General features: G+C 40.2%; 1 pseudogene; it reads right to left on the bottom strand.

Annotated features, from left to right (window-relative positions):
• LOC120295796 lies at nt 1–12182 on the bottom strand (annotated as a pseudogene).
• Nucleotides 12183–21725: the final 9543 nt, after the last annotated feature.

A 21725-nucleotide genomic window follows, 5' to 3' on the forward strand; every position in this document is an offset into this window, starting at 1 on the left:
TTTACGGAGAGGTGAATTAAGGATAATTCTTGACATCCATCAATAACACAAAAGAAAGTTCCAATTAGAGGGCTAGTCTTTCACCTTCTTGCTTTACAAAATGGATGAATGACATCGACAGATCAATGATTGTAAAACTGAATCGCAATAAAATTTCCATAACTCATGGTCAGGGCTTTAAACATAAAGTAATAACACCATCCGTAAGTGAACTCGCTTGTCTCCCCTCAAATAAATCATTAGCAGTAGAACTATCCAGCAGCTCCTTCGAGTCAGACACAGCCGGATCAGAAGAAACAGGACTGCTAGGCTTTCCCTTTTTGCCGATGAGATTGCTGAAGCGACCATTGAATTCCGCTCCATAGTGTGCCCCATCTTGAACGTTTTGTCCCCAAGTATCTCTTCTCCTTTGTATGGGAGTTACTAGGGGGACTGTCTCAGCAATCATCAGGCCATAATCTTTGAACCCCACGTACTTCATCAGCTTCGTAGTTCTGATTCCCTGGTAGTCAATATGTTAAGCACTAATACAGATGCGTCAAATGCTGTAAAAAGAAATGATGGAGTGATTCTTTAGAGTAATTAGATCTCGTCTTTTTAAGACAAGAAGTTGAAGCTCCGCTTTAGTGACCAGCTTCCTCTAATAGTCCTACAAAATGATGTACTATTTCTGAAACTGTTGCCTCTCACATCAGTATAGTTTCTGACTTAAGGAAGAAATACCCGAACACCGATTCCGTACTCTTGAGAGTAAACAGGCAATCCAAGTTCCACATTTGCTTCCATGGAAGCACGCCCACCATCCTGCAAGTTATAGGCACGTAATATGTGCCTCAGACCTATTCCTCTCCTTTGTGCCCTCAGGGGTAGACCAGCACGGCCCTACCAGCCGCTTCAATCTGCTTCATTGCAAGTGCAAGCTGGTCGCAGTCGCGTCTAGCAGATCCAAACATGTCTCCTGGGATGCATCCTGAGGATACCCTCACAAGGACATCTTGATCACCTCCGTCACTCTGTTCAGAAGTTAAACAATAAAGTATGAATCACATGATGGGAAATATTGCTGTCTGAAGGAAGGACATAAAATACGAAAAACTAGAGACTCTGCTTTTAATCAAAATTACGGCATTCCTATATCAATTGCAGACACAAACAGGCCCCTTATCAATCATTTCATAGACTATAAGAAAGAATTATTGTTCCCAGCAGTTCACGAAAATCCTAACAATCATTTCTCCCAGTGTTACCTTTCCTGTCCAGACAAAATTTGTTATCCAACTAAGATAAATTTGGTACTCCAAATTATGATTGACACATGATTAGACATTCTTTTACAAGCTTTCAAAAACATTTAATGGAGTTCCTCCCAAAAGATAACATCAATTTTTCAGTGGTGTGATTATTTAACTCTAAAGCTTGACAGCCTGCTCTAGTAAAATCATTGTCAAACAAAATCATGCAATGGAAATACATAAGATGAAGCGCAAATTGAAGTTGTGCTGAAAAATTGGACTGCTACAAACATTATCTTCTAAGTTTACAATTAATCAATTCAAAACTCTCTGTTCAATAGTTTCTGAATTCTTAAAACAGTTTTATCAATTAACTCATAATCTATCTCAAATTGACCATTGCTATTTGCTCGATTCCATCTAATATCGACCTATAGCAATGGGCTGTAAAAGGCCCCACATTGTTGGTAATCTTGCAGCAGGAGCACGTTCAACTCATTTATCTCTTTTCCAGCTGTACCTATAAATTTATGCATCCAATGAAGAGTGAATCATTTCTCACTCACACGGTATAAGAAGCTTCTCGATATAGTCAGAATACAATCTAGATGTTCTATCCGTATTTCCTGGTGATAATGCTGAGAATGCACCTCAAACTCTGCCTCTGTAAGTGGTCAACTGACATTCAGACATGGGTTTTGAAACGAGGTATATACAAGAAAATGTACATACAGATAACTGCGGCCACAGGCTCCTTGACAAAATTTGGCAAGAATCCTGGCCATTCATAACCATATACTAATCTAACGACACCATACACATAAAAAATTGTGAGAAACAACTCTTCAGAACCCCCAAAACCATTGATCTGCATGGTGTTGACGAACGGAACAACAACCACAAGCTTAAAGCATAAACTAAACTTGAGACATCAACAGACCAAAATGGCTTATGCTTCTCTCCCTTTTGCTATGCAAAACAACAGCCCAACAGTAACCCATAAGAGACTCTTTTTTCCCACCCCACCCAGGGTTCCAAGGTTTCTACTCTTCATTTATCCACTCCCAAAAAGGGGAGATGCCGCAGTGACAACATCTTGACCAAAAGAGCCAACACTTAAGAAGTGACGGTTGCAGCTGAAATTGGATTTGATCGTCCTTAAAAAGTATTTTGCATTGGATTGCTGGGAAGAGAATATTTACCTGATGAGATCAGCAATAGATGCATTTTTCAAGTTCTCCCGCTGTGCAAACCCATGGAGCTTAGGTAATCTTTCCATGGAGCCATCATCACCCACTACCTCACAAAGAGAACTGCCACAGGTTAGCGAACACAGCAAGGTCGACAGAAGCCTCTGTATGCCCAGCTCTTTTCAGGGCACCGCCCTCCCTGTACTTCAATGGGAAAACATGTCCCGGCCTGTTGAAATCTTCAGGTTTTGGAATCTCCAGACGCAAGAGCCAAAGCTGTCGCCGCCCTGTCACGCATTGATACGCCTGTAGTCGTCCCATGCTCTGCATCCCATAACAATATTGCTTAACTACCATCCATCACAAGGTAAGAGAAGAGATGATTAAAGAAAACAACCAAGCTGATCGAAGGCTATTAGGAAATCAAGAATTCGAGAAAACAATATTGTTCTACTGAACTATAAAAGTGCGCGTTATCTATCATTACTTTCGAAAATTGATTATCCCTACCTGAAGGAACCAGTAACAGTCAATTATCTTCAACTAAGTTCTGATAATAAAAAAAAGCCCTAAATTCGAAACGATCGGGCACTGGCATTGTCAATCTGTGGGGAATCTTTCAGCAGAAAATGCAAGCGTTTGATCAAGGTCGCTTTTGGAGAGTCTTTTTCCGATGGAGATTAGAATCTGAGGAGACAATAAAAGAGCAATTTCTCCAGTGATATCAACTTGGACCATCTTTCTCCTCTTCAGATTTGAAGTGGTGATGGAAAGAAGATGGAGGGAGGGAGGCGGGGGAAGAAGAGGAGGGAACGGGGTGTAGGCTTTGCGATGGCTGAGCTCACCGCAACGGACGTTACGAAATAAGAAGAGTCTTTCTCTTCTCCCTTGACGACGAGAGTCTCCCACTTTAGAATTATTTTCCTTTTTTTTCAAAGATTAATTATTAAAAGAAAAATTCTACTGGGCCCCAAAAAAGAACAAAAAATATGAAAGGAGGTGGCACGAAATGATCTGGGTCGTACTGGCCCCGACTGAACCGCCCTTCCGCCATCCCTACTTTCCTACACACTCGCCTGGAGACGCTGCCCCAAGAAGACGTGTGGCATTGAAAAAAGAAGCATGAATATAATGTACAAGAACTCATGTGTACTCATACGTATTCCTTTACTATACTAGCTATTATATAGTTTTTAAACATTTTAAAATAATAGTTTTGTGATAATGTAGACTAGACGAATTAATCATATTTAGATGTACACGTATTTAAATGATCCATATAAATTTAATCATTATAAATTCTTGACCAATTTTCTGTTGTGCTTGCTCTGCATCAAGATGATGGCAACACTAAAATTTCTCCCTTGCCCCTTTTTTGTGAACCTCCTAAAACGTGTCATTCTTCCTCTTATCACCCCGTAGGTGTTACTCCCTCATGAGAGACAATGCCTCGCCCAAACAAATTAGCCATGCAAATCCATTCTATCAAACCAGAGCCTGCAAAAAAAAAAAAAAAACCAGAGCCTGCAAAAGCAAGCACGAAACAAACTACTCACGTTGATCATATTCATTCCCACCCACCAAAACAACTTAACGAACCCAAATTCGACTCGAATCAACACCTTCTTCCACTTCGATTTGAGAATCAAAAGCGAGAGACGACACTTACCTTGGCTTTCCTAGGTATCATGCAATACCACACCATCAGATTGATTGTACCATCAAGAAAAGTCTCTGGCTTTGCGATGAAACCCATCACAAGGTATGAGAAAAGATGATTGAAGAATAATTACTAAGCATCTTATGACACATACCACAATCACAGTGAAGCTTCTCGTCATTCTCCCTCTGATTCACCATCAAAGGAAGTTGCAAGCGCTTCAAATCTTTCGCCTTTCATGTTCACACAAACAATCCCAGTACCGTACCCCACGATAAATGCCATAGCCTAAGGTGCTGCGATTATAAGATCACCCTCAATTCTCTCTTCCCTTGTCGTCTACCTCCACTACAATTTGGAATTCAGTTCTGACTATGACATGGTCAGTTATCGATGAACAATTAAAATGCACTTGATAACGTAAATGCAATGCAAAAAGCACACCAACCTTTCCTTGGCGGATATCCTTGATCGCTCCTAGAATAGAAGCAAAGCCTGCCTTGGGTCGGTCCAAGTCAAATTTATTATATTGGACGTGGAAACAAGTCCTCATGCAGCGCAGTATCAGCTGAAAGCGCTCCAAGCGCTATTGCATCGGGTTGCAATTCAATGCCGACTAATTCATCCCCGAGCAGAGTCTCGCTGACAGCAACATTGCCAGGTTAAGACAAAGTTTCACCACCGGCCGTTATCACCGCAGTTAGGTGGGCCTGAAGCAGCCAATTGGATGATTTTGAGATTTCTGCAGACTATGCATGAGACAAGGCCTCTTTTTGCGTCAACAAAGGGCCCTAACTAAGAAGATCAGGCACTGCATTGTCAATTTCTTGGGAAATTCGAAGAGACGCACGTGGATGGCGATGCTCATGCTCTGTTTTCATCGACAAATCTGATATCATGTTGACGTGCCTGCTCTGTTTTCACTGCGTTACAACCGAGAGGATGTAGTAGAGGCGATCAGTGTTCGTAACCCATGAAGCGTTACCATGGGAGTTCAAAAATAGTGTACGCTATTGTAGAGTTCGAGGACACAATATTGATGGCATTTTGGCTTCAAATTGCCGGATTGGGATTGAGGACTTTAGATTTTTATACTAGAAAAAAGCAGCATAATGTACATTTAGTTGGCCTTTTCTTCTTTGGTGTTTGCTTCTATTTATCCAGTTTCTCATCATATATTGGTTGCCATAATATCCACTTGGCATAGTGTTACTTGCGAATTCGTAAAGAGATGACATTAAGATGAATCGGTAAATTGAGACTTTTAGGTATCTAGACAAATTGTGGCAAAGCCAGCTCGGGACTAGGGGTGCTCGATTCCCACCCAGGAACAGTAAACTAGCGCATGTAGTCATGAAACCGAACCAATATCCTAAGGAATCGTCGAAAACTGACTAGTTGGTAGGGTCCGACCAATTCTCGGTTCGGACAGTTCCTTTTGGTTTGTTAGAATATTTAAACAATAAAATAAACCATGCATTCATCTAACAACTTAAACTTTTAGAACAGTAGTAGTCCCATAAAATCCCACATAATATCAAAGTTGAAGATCTTGAGTTCAAATCTTACCATGCCCCATTTGCCTCCTCAATTTCCACGCTTCATACTAGGTAAAAAACCAGACCAAGCATGAGGGGATCGCTAAAATATTTAAATAATAAAATTAATCATGCTTTTATCTAACTGTTTAAATTTTTAGAACAGTCACTAGTAGTCTCACAAAATTTCACATGCTCACACCTACTCAGGACCTATCAACACAGTTTTGCAGCAAACATATCCAATGGTTGGCCCACGTTCATAAGAGATAAATCAAACAAGGAAACTATGTTGATGAGGACTTATTAACCCGGGGAACAATGTGTTTAACTCGGTGAGTGTTGAACAATTGTGATTATATGGTTTGGCTATTTTGATGCAATGACCGGGAAAAGTTCAAATTCTGAAGAGTTACAAGATAGCTTTGTATTATTCTATCACCAATTAAAGTGTATTGAAAGAAGATTGATAACTTCAGATTTTTGACTACATTCATGTGCATCTCTTACGATTAATCTTTTATGGCCTTATAAGAATGAAAAATAGTCGAAGCGGAGAGAAATTTTATTGGATGAATGTGAATTCTATACTCCACATATTCCTATCGTGGGTGTGTCCACGTACCGCGACCATTAATACAAGAATCATTTATATAACTTGTCAATTAATAATTGATTAATACACCAATAAAATTTCAAGGCAGAGGATCTCCATTTTCATTGGACATGTCAATAGTATTTTCATCATATTCCTATATGATTTGGGTCTGCCTATGAGATTATGCACATGTGGTCTGGTTAACATTTCTTGTGTTAGTCATACTACCTAGTATGTTCTTACTCATAGATCATTTGTTGATCAAAAATCAACTTCGTGGATTTTCCTGGGCAGGGTTTTAAAGGTTTGCATCAATGGAAGAATGAAAACCGCAAGTCTTAAATATTTGGACGGATCATGGCCAGTGAAACTCCTTTATTACCCTCAAAATGGCATGAAAAAAGCTCTTTGCCGGTTGGGCCGCATTTCAAGGAGGAACTTCTCTAAAGGAAGGAGATGTTCGCGTGTTCGAGCTCGTTGGCATTGATAATATTGAACTCAAAGTCTCCTTTTTTACTATTATTATTTTCGATATACCAATTACGTAAACTTTCACATGCTAATCGGTAATTTCAAAGTCTGTGGCAGCACAGTTGAAACCATTGATAGATATATTAATGGAAAAATAATAGAAAATGAGATCAAATGAGTGGTTAATTCGCTTCTTTTTCTCAAGGAACAATCAGGTGTATAAATAATCACATTATTGTCGCATTATCTAATGGTGGTCCATTCTTCAGATAACATATTTTTGGGGAACGTCCTTTTAAGATAAGATCGTAGATAAGCACCACTAGATTAGACCACCCAAAGATGCAGTTAATTAACCTTATGATTTATTTCTGTGACCATTAACTAATTACTAATAGAAAAAGGAGGATGCCCGACTAAGTTTGTGCCTAACTATGATCTGTGATCATTGACATGGGGTTGGGAAATTAGTATAGGCCATACCAAGTGATAATTACATGGTTTCATTGTTGAAAGGGTGGCGGAAATTCCCGAAGCAATACTCATTGGTCATGGTCATCTCATAATTTTCAATTACAAAGGGAACTCTATTTTTCGCAAAATAATATCCAACAAGAGCGATTCGGAAATAGATTATTTGCCAATCAGCGGCAAACTATCAAACCTCGGGAGCGAATTTCTCTCAGCAAAAGCGGAAGATGTCGTGGAAAAAGAAGATATGAAGTGAAAAAAAAAAATCTCTTTCTCGAGCTCCAAATAGATTTGATTTCAAGAGCAAAGAGGCATTGGTGTGCTTCATTTGAAAGCTCATGTGATTGCACTTGCAGGTTGCAGCTCCTTGAAGCCCATCGTCTTTTGTCCTTGTCATAATTCCTTCAACGTCATGGCTCGTCCTTGTCCTCATCCTCGTCCTCGCCGGAGAGAAGACGGAGTTGTTACTGAGCAGGAGACTCCTCGAAGTAGTTTCCTTCCCTTCTTCATACTCTCTGATACGCTGATTCGCTAGTTCAGTAGCTTTAATCAAATTAACAGGCTCATGAAAGTCATCGATCTTAATTAACCGGCAAATCAGAATCATTTTTTTAGGAAGCCACTGTCCATAAATAGCTATTTTCAGTTATGTCACTGTGCAATTGCCACTCCTCATAAGCTGATGCACCGATCATCTCTCAAAAGCATCCAAATTCATGTCCTTAATGGGTGTCCTATTCTTGCCATAACCATGAATCATGGAATTTCAAGCAAATGCATTCTTCCCGGAAACTAACATTTGCTCATTCCATAGGCGAAACTCGAAATCGCAGTGTTCCAAGAGCAATCATCCCTGTATGGCATGTACATAAGGGATCCAGAGACTCACCCACCGCTCCCATCCTCATGTATCCTTCCATCATCGTTTTCCGAGTGAAGTTATTCCTATGAGTTTCGACCAAAAAAAAAAAAAGTTATTCCTATGAGGCATATCGTCAAACAGTCACCATGCATTATCCGTTTGACCGAACATGGTTTGCGAGCATGACGGTGCAGTTCGAGTCTTCGAGAGACTAATTACCTTCTCTTGAAAAAGCATGTAGGAACAAAGCATAAGGAGGCCTTCATAACCAACCGCAAATTAGGACAGACCATGGCAACTTAATTCTCGACGATGAGTGGCAGTGACAGAGGTGAAATCTAGAGCTGGAACAGCGAATACCGAACTGAACAAGTGTTGGATCTCTCTCTCTCTCTCTCTCTCTCCGGCGTTTCGTCAAACGTGTGGTTACCCCAATGAGGACATAAGAACAGAGCAACCGCGCAGGACAGAGGTAGACCTTTATGGTCGAAGAAGAGATTCAAACTTTCTCAATCAGAACAAACGGCGACGAGGATGCATTGATGAAGAAAACCCAGCAACGGATAGTCGGCATGACGACGAGATCATCGCAACGCCCAGGCGCCAAGTCACACAATAGGATCGGAACACGAGGTTTCTGCCACCGCCATCACTTCGGAACCTCTGGCAAGCTTCTCAGGCTCCTAATCTTGAAACCATTTGCTTCGTCGATTCCTTGAATCCACTGAATGATGACGACGCTAGGTAACCATGGAAATCCAGCGATGGAATCGCCCGGGATACTCAGATGCGACGCGAAACGGATCCAAGATGCAACCAAGGATTAGTCAGGTGCGCTGTGAAGATAGATCATCCCATAATCTGTTACAGTAAATTTCCAGTAACGGGTTTTTCTTTTTACATGGTAAAAAAGTGGTTCGTATTAGCTAATAAAATTAGGCAAGTGGATAAATGAATTCTAACATGACTAACCCGTTGCTAATTGATTGGCCATTGACGTGGCAATTAAGCACCGACCAAAAAAAAAAAAAAATTGTGGCAATTAAGCAAATCCTCTGTCATATGACAAAGATGACAAATAGGTAAATACATAATTTGCTCACAATTTGCCACCTCAGCATGACAACCTAAAACACACCATCCTCTAAGCATCTCCCATTTCCGTTCTTTTTCTCATCCAAATATGTGAAACTGCCGTTTCATTCCATTTTTTTTTTTTTTTTAATTTCAAGTTTCAAAATTGTATCTAACGTTGGAAATGATTCCTCCATCCACCATTTAGTTTCCATCCTCATACAATTTAAAATCTTGGAATCTTAATCCACAAAGTTCATTTTTTGTCCAAGATTTTCTGGCACTGATACTACAAAGATGATGCTAGATAGTAGGAATTCAGTTCTACTCAATTAGATATTCTCTCTCTACTTGCTTTTCCAGTTAAACTTGTGGAAATTGCACAAGTTGCATCTGCTTTGCTGTGTTTAAGCACATTGGATGAATATTGATTTCATTAGTAAATCTGAAAGAATTTTTTCTTTCCTACATCTTACGGGTCTGCATATGTAGACGTGCCATTTAGTATTCTACTTAAATAGAAGCTGGACTTCCGTCGGAAAGGTGGATCTTAGGGATTGTAATGGTGTTTCTCCATTACTTGTAAAGGTTGTAATGGTTGTGGTTTCCCGAATTGTACGAATATTTTAAATTGTTGAGACAACTGAAGTGACTTTGCAATTAGCATTTCTTGTGTTAGTCATCATTTGTTGATCAAGAATGAACTCTGCGGACTGTCCCTGGCGATTTTGAAGGGAACGCATCAAGGGAAGCATGCCAATCGTGGCTCTTAAATATTCGGACTGATCATAGCTAGCGAAGCTCCTGTACTACCCCACAACGTGGCTCGAGAAAGGTCTTTGCCTGTCAAGCTGCATCTCAGAGAGGAACTACTCTAAAGGAAGGAGATGTCTGTGTTTTCGATCTTGTTAGCATTGATACTATTGAACTTAAAGTATCCATTTTCAAAAGGAATGTCAAGACTTAGGCGTAAACTTTGGTATGCCTACAGAAAATTCTATTCTTCGCTATATTTTGTTTTGTTAATCAGGTCAAAGAAAGCAAAACTCTCTGCTGCAAGTAATCGAATGGTGACGTATTTCCTGATGTTTTTCGGAAAGGGGTGGACATTACACCTGGACATTGCATCTTCCAAATACCAGGTACGTGTGTGACTAATTTCCAACATCTTTGCGCATCGCGTGTTCATTCGACAAATAAAAGGTCATAAGCAATCCTTATCTCACGCCAATATGGAGAGCTGATCAGCAACAAAGACTTTAGCATATTCCGTGAACTTGAATTAAGGATAACTCTTGCAAGCCATCGATTACACAAGAGGAAGTTTAGATAAGATGGCTAATCTTCACCTTTTCGCCTCACAAAATGGATGAATGACATCAATAGAACAGACTAATTATAAAACCATAAAATTTCCATAACTCATCGTCAGCAGGTATCCCGATGTTCTTTACCTTAGTGCTTTTAAAATTATGTAATAGCACCATCTGCCAGTGAACATGCTTGTGACCCCCCGTGTAAATCATTAGCAGTCGAACTACTTAGCAGGTTTTATGAGTCAGACACAGCTGGATCGAAAGAAACAGGGCTGCTCACCTTGCCATTTTTGCTGATGAGATTGCTGAAGAGGCCATTGTCCGCTCCATAGATGTGCCCATCTTGGAGTGTTTTGTCTCCAACCATATCTTGTTCTCCTCAGATTCTACGAGTCAGACACAGCTGGATCGAAAGAGACAGGGCTGCTCGCCTTGCCGTTTTTGCTGATGAGATTTCTGAAGAGGCCATTGTCCGCTCTATAGATGTGCCCATCTGGGAGCATTTTGTCTCCAAGCATCTCTTGTTCTTCTTTGTTGCGGGAGTTACTAGAGGGACTCTCTCAGCAATAACCAAGCCATAAGACCGATGTACTTCATCTGCTCCATAGTTCTGACTCCCAGGTCACGCAACATTTGCAGTATCAGTCAATATGTTAAGCACTAATACAAATGCTATAAAATGATTAATGATGGAGTGGTTCTTTTAAGTAATTTAGATCACGTCTTCCTAAGAGGAGAACCTGAAGCTCTGCTTTAGTCATCAGCTTCATCTAGTAGTCCTATAAAATGTTTTACAATCTCTGAAACAGTTGCTTCTCACATTAGTATAGTTTCTGACTTAAGGGAAAAATACCCAAGCACCAATTCCATACTACCTGTAGTCAACGGGCAAACCAAGCTCTACATTTGCTTCCAAGGCATCACGCCTATCTTCCTGCATGTTATAGGCACGTAATATGTGCCTTAAACCTATTCCTCTTCCTTCGTGCCCTCGGAGGTGGACCACATGCCCCTGCCGCCGCTTCTATCTGTTACATCACAAGTGCAAGCTGGTTGCTGCTGTGGCATCTAGCAGATCCAGATATGTCTCCTGGGATGAATCCCGAGTGTACCCTAACAAGGACATCCCAATCATCTCCAATGTTGCCCTGTTCAGATGATAAACAATAAAGTAAGAATCACATGATGGGAAATATTGCTGTCTGTAAGAGGACCTAAAATAGGAAAAACTAAGATACTGCTTTTAATCAAAATCATGGCATTCCTATATCAATTGCAGACACATACAGGAACTATAAGAAAGAATTATTGTTCCCAGCAGTTCACTAATATCCTAAAAATCATTTCTCCTGATGTTAACTTTCCTGTCCAGACAACGTTGTTACCCAAGTAAGATAAATTTGGTACTTCAAATTATGATTGGCACATGATTAGACATTTTTTTTACATGTTTCAAAATACATTTGATGGAGTTCCACCCAAAAGATACCATCAATTTTTCAGTGGTGTGATTATTCATTGTCAAACAAATCATGCGATGGAAGTACATGAGATGAAGTGCAAATGTAAGTTGAGTTGAAAAATTGGACTGCTACAAACAAGATCTTCAAAGTTTACAATTAATCCACACAAAACTCTCTGTTCATTAGTTTCTGAATTCTTAAAACAGTTTTAGCAATTAACTGATAATTTATCTCAACTTGACCATTGTAATTTGCTCAATTCCATCTAATATCGACCTACAGCAATGGGCTGTAAAAGGCCCGACATTGTTGGTAATCTTGCGGCAGCAGCACATTTAACTCATTTATCTCTTTTCTGGTGGTACCCATAAATTTATGAGCAGTGAAACTTTCTTAATCACACAGTATAAGAAGCTTCTCAATATACAAGTCAGAAAACAATCTAGATGTTCTATCCCTATTTCCTGGTGATACTGCTGAGAATACACCTCAAAGTCTGCCTCAGTTAGCGGTCAACTGACATTCAGACATGAGTTTTGAAAGAGGTAAATACAAGAAAATGTACATAAAAGTAACTGAGGTCACAGGCTCATTAACATAATTTGGCAAGAATCCTGGCCATTTATAACCATATATTAATCTGCTGAGAATACCCTCCCCGTACTTCAATGGGAAAATATGTCCCGGCCTGTTGAAATCTCCAGGTTTTGGAATCTCTAGACGCAACAGCCAAAGTTGTCATTGGCCTGTCACGCGCTATTACGCCCATAGTTGTCCATACTCTGCATCCTATAACAACTTTGCTTAACTACCATCCATTACAAGGTAAGAGATGATTAAAGATGATAACTAAGCTGATCGAAGGCCATTAGGAAATCAAGAATTCAAGAAAACAATGTTGTTCTACTGAACTAAGAAAGAAAGTGCACCTTATCTATCATTGGTCTCGAAAATTGATTATTTACCGACTGTGGACAAGTAACAATCCGAAGTGTCTTCCTCTCCAAAGGGCCATTTCTTAAGAACATGAACGTCTAAGAGACCAAAGCAGAATAACAACAAATACACGCCATAAGAAACAAAAGTTCAAATTATCCCTACCTGAAGAAACCAGTATCAGTCAATTATCTTCAACTATGTTTTGAGAGAAAAACTCAAGGATTGAAGTAGATTTAGGGGGATAAAAGCACATATCTCTTTCATGCTCACACGACCAATCCCAAAGCGCCATACTTCACCACGAAATGCCATAGCCTAAGGCACTGCGATTATAAGATCACCCTCAATTCTGTCCGTCCTCATCGCCGACCGCCACTCCAAATCCGTAATCCGAAGCGTCTTGCTCTCCGGAATCACCGCAGTCAGATCAGACGAAAGACCAATTCGCGAAGAAGGGTCGGCCCAAAGCAGCATAATTGAAGGATTACGAGTTTCGGCAACCTCGGCATGAAACAAGGCCGCTCGGACCTTCGCCATGAAGGTCGAACACCGACTAGAGTTTGGATTTGTGGGGAATCTTTTAGCAGAAATGCAAGTGTTCTACAATCCCAGCATTAAAGCTGCATGTTTACGCAGGTTAGAAGCTGCACAATCCAGGAAAATGGTTTCCCTCAGGGTACATATTTTTTTCTTCCGAAATAATTCACGATATTATTAAAAGATTCCATAAAAAGTTGGAGAGGACGGCCCGCTCAAGAGGAAGGAGGAGTATTCGAACGTTGGGCCAAGGAGATAAATCGAAATTGGGCCGAAGATAGTTGCGCTTCCTCAATTAAAGCTTTGCACCTCCCACCTCACGTCTTCTTCAGCGTTACGGCGACCCGAGCTCCGGCAAATTCTCTATCCTCGACTGAAAACGTTTCAAATCTCCGAGCAGGGCCATGGCTTCCGTCTGAAACGCCGACAAAACTGGGAACCTTCGTAGCAAGGCCATCCAGTAGAGCGCCCGACTTGTCGCGAAGAATCTCCGAAATAGCTCCAACTGTTTTACCTAAAAAGAAAAAAAAAAAAGCTCTGTCGACATTGATTTTCAAGATACGCAGCTTCGGCGGGTTCCGATTCTTTGCCGATTGAGTCTTTTCTATGTAACGTTTCAGACTTTGGTGAGTCCGTTTCCTGAAATTACTGAGCATTAGCACAACTAACCTCGTTTGCTCTCTCCCTCTCAATCATCCTATGGAAAGCAACCCTTTCGAATATTTAGATGGTGGTCCATTCGCGGTGGAGGAAAGGACGTGGAATAGGTAGATCAAATCAAGAAACTATGCTGATAATAGCTTCCTGAATTGGTTGTTTAACGGTTATATTCTGCATTCCTTAGAATTATTTTTCGCTAAATCAAAAATTATTACGACCACGGAAAGGAATGCTCGTTTTCTTCTAAAATTAGTCAGTCTTTAGAGTACCAGAATTGAAATCAGATTCTATATCGGCAGATTGGGCAATACCGAGAAAAAGAAAATTAATGGCCTAAAAATAATTGTCATTTTGGGACTCAAGATGGACCATTCTTTTTAAGCCACATTTCCTGAATTTAAAAAAGAGAAAAACAAACGAACTTTAACATGTCTGTCCGTTGAAACCACCGTTGGAAACTTGCATACGTGGCGGCTGACGTGTCACTATATATCTATTCAGCAGGCAGACCAACCAGGCAAAAGAAAAACATGTCGAATTCTGCATCCTAAAAGCGAGCATATGTCATTAAATAGAAAGAGTAGACGACTTTTAAAAGGAGTACCAGAGGAGGGCGACGGCGGGGAAGAGGAACCAGGGGACAGAGCTTTGCTTTTCAGTGGAGGAGGGGCTGCGAGCAAGTCGAATTTGAAGATTGGTAGCTGCGAGAACGCGCTTTGACCGATTGGAGTTTCGATTTGGGGCTTTTTTTTATTTATTTATTACGTCTACAATGCCCTGAATTCGAAACGGTTAGGGCTGTGCATTGTTAATTTGTGGGGAAAGTTCGAAGAGAAGAGGCTTCCTAACTATCGCGTCGTTTCCATTGATCGAGTTACAAGTAGATTCTCCATTTTTGTTGGAACATAGTAATTTTTTTTTTTTTATCAATATCTCTCCTGATGGCAACGAGTGAAAGTGTGAGTGAGGTTGGTTTTCAAAGGGATTTTTAGTTTTTACCTCCATAGCTGATGGCAAGGACTCGAAATGTCAGATTGTGGGGATGCTTCAATTAACATAATTCATATTCGCAAGCAACCAAGAGGTTTTGCAATTGGCGATATTAGGACCTAACCATTGCTTGTACACTATCATGATGAACCGAAAAATCTAATATTTTGTTGATGCTTATGTTCAGTTTCATGGATGTCAGATCCTTTTGTTGTCAATGCATATTGTAAATCCTGCTATGAGATTTAGTAATTGCTTTCGATGCTTGGTCGTACATTTGCTTTGCAGAATGAAATTTTCGAATGGTTTAATCTCTGAAAGTTCTATTCACAACAATGAAGTTATATGGATGTTGATGGCATGAAAGGAGAAGTTGAAGCAGAAGATTCGATGGAGGGGAGAGAGAATGTGAATCTCCAGTCAATAACAAATCTTGAGAAGAAGATTAGTAAGTGCATGTCTGTCAATATCAAAAACAGAGGAGAGGAGTCATCTGCGTCGCTCGACGTGGTGTTCTAATGAAAACAATGGCAGCTTCTTCCTTTGTTTTGATGATGGCGTCTACTAACGAAACTTCGATCCTTTTACTAATAAAACTCGATGCTTATTACTGTCTTATTTTGGTAACCGTTCCTCAACATCACATATGAAATTACAGTGTACCTCGAGGAACGTTAACTCCCCATGCGTACAACACGTTGGCTCAAAAAATAGGCACGCTCTGCCTCAAAAAGCAGAGACTATCTTATGCCATGTAACACTACTTTTCTATGTATGTTGCCTCAAAAAACATCCAAAGTATCTCATACTTTGCATATCTTTCGATACCCAGTTTAAATTGAGATGCATATTCAAATATCGTTCCTATTTCAAAAATAAGGTTCTCATGGCCACCACACCTTAGATTATACAAGGAGAACCTTTCTCAATTTTAACCCTCGTCAGCGTCACTATTTTTTAGAGTAACAGGTTCATCATCTCAGTTGTCATAGCTGTTATCTCCTCCTGTGGCATCAATAGGAAAAAGCAACGAAATCAAGCTCCATCGTTTTTATTATTTCCCTAAGATCCTTTCTATTTTGCCTAGCTACCTTATATTCCTCCTTATATGAAGAGTATTCCTCTTGAGAAGCAAGATTACTGCTTTCCCTCTGGTCTTCTACTCTATCCCCTTGTAAACAAATTTGCGATTGCATGTTTGGTTAGATCACACTAATGGTTAAGATTATGATGTAATGGCTGTTATGGTTATAACGTAACTAAGCTGTAAAACCTATTGCGCTGTTTGAAAGAGAGAGATAGGAGCAATGGAGATTGGTGAAGCGTGACGTTGGCATGATGCGCCAGTAACTGGAGGGAGTGAGCGGCGATGGTGGTGTGAAGGTTAGACAAGTGCAACGCACACAAAGAGGGAGGCTGCGCATTTGCTGCGCCATCAATTAGATTTAAGGGTCTAAGTTACTGCAATTCTGCTGGTAAGTATCTCATATTTATGTCGATTGAGACAAAAACCAAAAGTGTCGCTTTAGGCTGCTTGCAAGGCTTAATTCGTCAAATTATCTCTAACCCACCTACTTTAAATAGTAAATCAATGATACATTCATGCTGGTGTCTTTAGAATGATAAATTTCCTTCTTTCCGAGTATATAGCCGAGATCAGACAATCTAGATGCCGTCCTGCACGTTAGCCAGTAAATATGAATTGGACAACCCATTTTTCAAGGTGGTGATGTGATGAACTTATATTAGGAGAAGTTTTGAAAGGTCTTGGCTGTTAATTCACCACTGGACTATCTCAAATTCAATTATGAATCCTAACAACATATCTTGCCTCATATTACCTTAGTCTAATGATGAATGGTAGTTTCTTCATCGTATTATATTTTGGTCACTTTATTTGGACTTGATCAGGGGTATGAAAAGAAGAATACGGTGTGCGTATGTATGTAAGTATCGACCCCTCTCATAAATAAATAAATGAAAGGAAGAGGTATTGACCCTGTTTAATTAGATGGTAGCATTGAAAAATTAGCAATTTGAAATGAAACGAAAGAGTGTTCCTCATGGATTCATCAAGTAGGACATTATGGAAGACAAACAAACTGTGACTCAGGTATCCTGACAGATCATGGCCGGTGGAGCCAGGGTTCTATCGACATGTCTCAGCGGGGTTCTTTTCTGCTGGCTGGTATCTATTTACGAGAGGAACACGCCTACGAGTAAGAGACATCTGCATGTTAGAGCTCATCAGTCGTGGTTTTTCCATGTTCAGAGCCTCCATTCGCAGTGTTTAGTTCAGAACTCATTTTTCGCTGACTGAGATGCACATGGAAGTTTTGGCCTTTTGATGTATCAATGAGAAGCTCAACACGTTTATGACATTCCTTCTCTGGGGAGTATCTCTCATATTTGATGCTTCTTAAGGTTTCAAATCCATCATGGCTCAACTTCAGCCTGCTCTTCAGGAAATAATTTGACATAGTTTGGTTGTGGAAGAGGGTTGCTATTACTATGGAGCAATACTGAAATGATCCTGCTCATCTCATCTACAGTTTGAAGAACAAGGGTATACTTCAAATAATGCCATCCCATCTTTGAGGTTATATTTTAATCCATTTCTAGTTGGAGGAAGTCTTCCAACCACACCTTTAATTGGTGAATTACAAATATTGATATCATTCACATGTCAATTTACTTGTAAATAAATGTGCATGATATTTATCTTTATAACTTATCAATTCAATAAAACCGGCTGGAGGAAGTTTCCTCCAACTAGGGTCGGAAGACGTGGCCTATGATCTTGTAAATAGACTCTACCCAACACACGTGCATGAAACGGTTATCGTACAGAATCCCCGATTCACGGGAATTGGATAATGGAGGCTAAGTTTTGATTAAAATATAACTTCATGTGCCCTCTTTAATATGTACTGATGTTTGACTCTTTTCGTTTGTCGTACAGAATTTGTGCCTTTCTAGGATTTCATTAGACCTTATAAATTATTCAAACAGTGCACAATCAGTCAGAGCATAAATACTATAAAGCTTTATCATATCGTCAGTGAGAGTCTTCCTTAACAAGATTGCCTCCAGAACAGAGGCAAATTGCACAAACCACTTTTCTTGAGTGACTCCTGGTCAACTTATCTAAATCTTGATTTCCATCACTGTATTAGTTTCCATTCTGTGTTAAATCTTTATGGTGAGTAAATCAACTAACGAAAAGTTCAAACTGGCGTCATCTAAACATTTCATTTTTTTTGAAGAACAGAAGAGATCGGACGGTCTAGATTCAAAGCAAGCCATTCTGAGCAGGTTTTTGGTGGTCCTACGAGATCGTGGCCTCTTCCTAGTTTTGAACTGGCCAGTGAATTTGACTCGGACCTTTTTTCAAGGTGGTGATTTGGCCATCTTATATCAAACAAGATATAGCAGTAAGATTTCCTAAGCTGATTGGATTTCTTTACGAAACTATCATTTACCTAGCATCTGTTCATGCCTATTTGTTTAAATAGACAAAGATCCTCTCTACCCTCATGCTAGTTCTAAGCGCGGAGATTTGACATTTTGACTTTTGCCTGTCAAAGACTGTTGATTAGAGTTACCAAAACTACCATATCAATCTACATTTTGTTCGCTTGCTTGAATAAGGGGATGCTTCCCTAGTCTTTCTTTACCAAGCACGGGTTGTTCAAACATGTGTGGGCAGCATGTTCCTCGTAGGTTCATAATGCAGCAAATTCTGAAAATCAAGGAAATCGCTCCTCTCAAGCATTCCAACAGATCATAGCCGGTGAAGCTTAGGAGCTATCCACATGAGGCGATGCTCTCTTCTGGTTGGATCACATTTGGGAGAGGAACTTGCTTGAGTGTAGGAAATGTCTGCGTGTTCGAGCTTATATATAGGGATGATATCGTGTTCAAAGCCTACATTTTCAGCAGAGCAGGTAGAAACTTCATTTACGTTGTTTGAGTGAAATTTTAGGCTGGTTATGGCGTGACATGAGTTCTATGCTAACGATCTTCATGGTCAATTAAAGAAACATTTGCACCGATAAAGTCTCTTAAAGTTCTCACTTTAACTGCAGCCAGGAACAAACAGTCTCAATGCAGAATGAACCATTCTGAGCCAGTACTTCATGATCCTACTCCTTCAATGCCTCTCACTACTCTTGAGCCAGAGAATTAAATTCGGAGATTCACTTCTTCAAACTAATGATACAACGGTCTCATTTTAAAAAAATTGTACAATCTCGAGCCTAATCCATCATTGCCATTTCTCAAGTTTGATTACAATCCATATCTATTGCAATTGTGCCAATTCAATCCTAAACATTTATAATTGTGACAATTCGAGTCCATCCGGCCAAAATTGGCCGGCCGGCATTGACATGGACACCCGGCCGTCCGACGAACGCTGATGTGGCATTTTTTCATATATATATATATATTTCGAATTTTTAATTTTTAATTTTTAATTTTTTTTCTTTTTTTCTTTTTTACTCCATCATCTTCTTCGCCACACAGCCAGCCGGCGTCGGCCGGGAGGCAAGGGCTGGCGATGGCGAAGCTTCCCGCCGGATCTAGCAAGGTCAGCCTTGCCAGCCAGCGAGGCGAGGCTCCACCGATCCGGTGAGCTCGGCCCTTGCTAGATCCGGGAGGGCCTCGCCTAGCCAAGGCGAGGGTCAACCTCGTTAGTGGCCGACGAGGCGACCTCCTCAATCGGAGAATCTACGGGTGGCTATTCCTCTCTCTCTCTCTCTCTCTCTCTCTCTCTCTCTCTCTCTCTCTCTCTCTCTCTCTCATTTGAAGTTGTGGGGCTCACTCGGAACCGTTCTCTCTCTCCGCCTCAATCCGTGCCTTGCGATTGTGCCTCTAGAGTGCGAGCGAGCGAGCAACTTTCGATCGCCGCCGCATTGTGGATAGCGGGCAAGGAGCCTCGCCCCCACTAGTGGCCGGCGAGGCTAACCTCGCTAGATCCGTGGGCCTCGCCCTCTCCGGCCCTTGCCTCTAGCCGGCGTCAACCGGCCGGAGGCGAAAGAAGATGATGGGAAAAAAAAGAAAAAAAAAGAAAAAAAATTCAAAAAATATTAAAAATTCAAAAAAATAAAAATATTTTAAAATGCCACTCCGGCATTCGCCGGACAGCCAACGTCACGTTAGCACCGGCCGGCAAATTTTGGCCGGATGGACTGAATTGGCACAATTGTAAATGTTTAGGATTAAATTGGCCAAAAAAAAAAGTTTAGGACTAAATTGGCTCAATTGCAATAGGTTTAGGACTTTTTGGTAATTCTCCCAATCTTGCCTCAATATTGTTTTTCCCAGGTTGATTTGGTTTGTATAGGGAACCATATGACATGATAGTTTTCCTGAAGTAATTGTGGGGCATCCCCATGATGGAGTTAACGCGGAATCAAGAAAAAAAGAAGAAAAAACAGTAGTAAAGATTGCAATGAGGTCCAGACTATTCATTCACTTGCATATCCTCGACAAGCTGCTCCATCACCATCTGAGTGAAAGGATGGACAGTCGCTTGAATTGAGTACTAACAGTTAATGGCAGTAATTTGTTTGAAAATGCCTTTTTAACATTGCGGCTTAAGATCGATGGGTTTCACGACCCTCTTCAGACTGTTGACTTAAGCTGGCCTTGTGTGCTTTCTTCCCAAGAGCGCATGCTTACATTATTGTCCTTCTTTCACCATACATTGGTTGTTCAAACATCTGCCCATGCGCAACATGTTCCCAATCAATTCACCAGGCAACATATTCAATAAAACAAGAAAAAGGGAACTCTTAGTCATGGCTAGTGAAGCTCTCAAGATATTCGCAGGAAATCCAAGTGTTCTTCTCTGCTGGTTCACCTGCATTTGCAAGAGAAACTCATTTGTGTGTAGGAAATGCCTGCGTTTTTGAGCTCATCGATAGGGAAGATGCGTTCAGAGTCTACATCTTCAGTGATGGTGGTAAGGACCTGATTCACATTGATTGAGGTGATCATGGGACATGTTACTCTAAGCCGTTCATAGAACTAATATGAATCCAGGAGACCTAATTTCGACTTTGTATTTCCATTTTGGTGAGAATCCCTCAGATTTGGCGCTTCTCTGGATTATGGGTGCTCAACTGACCTAAAAGGTTCTTTTGTATTTTCTTAACATCTTAAAGTTATGTCTTAGACATTAAAGCTTTTTGTAAGAAAGTAACACTTCAAGAAAGCAGTTCATTCGTTAGCTTTTTGCATTCCTTGCCTTTTAGCCTATCAACAATTTATTTATACCGTTTAAGGGCCTAATAATATAAAATATCAACATTTAGAGAAAGTTGCATGGGTAAGTGCTCAATTATATAGGACAAATTCCTGTACCAGGTTATGTCTCCAATTCAAAGTAATTTCAAATTGAAGGCCAGCCCACCACTTTATTGAAGAAGCCTTCTTTAAATCTACATGAATGTACCGGTTAATGTGCATTCAAGTTTATTTGTCTTCGACCAAAAAAAATAAAAATAAAAATAAAAGGTCTATTGGTCAGAATTTAAGAACTGATTTTTAAGTGTTAACAATCTTAAATGCTAATATAGGAAGGAGAAGATGTTTGACAATCACCAAATATCTATAATTTCTTTCCAAACAAAGAATCGCAACCATAATGGGTAGGTCCTAATCATATAGTTGGCAAGATTCTAATTACCATCAATTATATCTTCTACTGAATTAACTA

Source organism: Eucalyptus grandis, chromosome 7 (genome assembly GCF_016545825.1).
Source record: "Eucalyptus grandis isolate ANBG69807.140 chromosome 7, ASM1654582v1, whole genome shotgun sequence".
Taxonomy (NCBI): Eukaryota; Viridiplantae; Streptophyta; class Magnoliopsida; order Myrtales; family Myrtaceae; genus Eucalyptus; species Eucalyptus grandis.